General features: G+C 32.3%; 1 non-coding gene across 1 annotated transcript; it reads right to left on the reverse strand.

Moving 5' to 3' along the window:
- Positions 1 to 924: 924 nt before the first annotated feature.
- On the reverse strand, positions 925 to 1,031 carry LOC133092857 (U6 spliceosomal RNA). Its single transcript, XR_009701208.1, has one exon. It is a non-coding gene; the product is annotated as a U6 spliceosomal RNA (small nuclear RNA).
- Positions 1,032 to 1,407: the final 376 nt, after the last annotated feature.

Here is a 1,407-nt window from a genome sequence, read left to right on the forward strand (position 1 = left end):
CTTCTTTTGTCCACTGAAAAGCAATTATAACTTAATAGCCATAAGCATATCTATTAACTGGATTATGGTCTGTATTTATTACATTTTCACAAAGGCACCTGAAGAATGACGGTTTTTAAGTCTAGGGCAGCCTTTATAAGATTAACCTGAGATTTGGGGGAGGCCACAATGCAAGCTATCAAAGAATATGAGTTATGTTAAAAGGCCATAGATAGACACTAAAATGAAGAAGATCTGAATAGTCAAAGACAGTAAAATTTGAGTATCAAAAAGAATAATGAATACAATTTATTAGAACACATACATTACATAAAAATCCATAAGTTCATAATACATGAGAGAGAACCAACAAAACAAAACTCAATTCATTAATCACTTTATTTAAAAGCAAAAAACTAAGAAGAAAAATTTATCTTGCTTTTCCTTTAGGAACTAAATTTGAAGATAACCAAATAGCCCTGGCTAATGAGGGAAAGTTCTTTATGAAGAATTCTCACTGAAAGATGTTAATGGAATGATAAATTTAAAAAGCATGATTTTGTAACCTCTAGTAAAATAATTGATATTTATTTTGGATCTTATCAAAAAGTGAATTTCCAAGTTGCTTCTCTAAGAAAAGAGCTTTCTATAATAATGAAGAGATTGTGTAAATAGATTAAAGGTATATTGGTTGATAACCTGGAGACTAGGAACTTCTTAATAGCAAACTATATCTGTGAGGATATTTGTTATATATTGTTCATGTAAACCTTTAAAATGTTTTTCATAGAAGGTTGATTTTATTCACCAGATCTGTGATAATTTAGCTACTGATTATGACCTCATTGATTAAGCTCCTAATAATTAGAGTCGTATTTAAGGAAAATGCAGACTCTTTTAGCATGTGGAGCATTGCTAAAATACTTTCTTCTCATGAAATGTTATTACTATTCTTTTAATGTTTCCCAAATTTACGTCATCCTTGCACAGGGGCCATGCTAATCTTCTCTGTATCGTTCCAATTTTAGCATATGTGCTCTTGAAATGAACACACAAAATGTTATTTTAAAAGTAGATTAAATCTGGTTCTGGCAGATTAAATTTAAAGTTTAGAGTAGAAGCTTAATGGATCAGATCAATGTCCAATGTTTCAAAAGTAACTGGCCACAGTGTGAAGGGTATGTTGTGAGTAGGAGATCAGGTAGACAATGTTTCAATGACCTGAACTTAGTTAGTGGCAGAAAGAATGGAGATGATGATCTGAATTTGAGAGGTGTTCCAGAAGTAGAATTAATAGGATTGGTCATTGATTGGATGGGGGCAGAGGGTGGAGAAGAGGAAATGTTAAAGGGAAAGTCAAAATATGTCCCAATGTAATAGTTTAGGTGAATGCTTACAGACTGCAGGGGGTTGAGCAATGACTAAGAG

This window comes from Eubalaena glacialis, chromosome 5, assembly GCF_028564815.1.
Source record: "Eubalaena glacialis isolate mEubGla1 chromosome 5, mEubGla1.1.hap2.+ XY, whole genome shotgun sequence".
NCBI classification, from domain to species: domain Eukaryota; kingdom Metazoa; phylum Chordata; class Mammalia; order Artiodactyla; family Balaenidae; genus Eubalaena; species Eubalaena glacialis.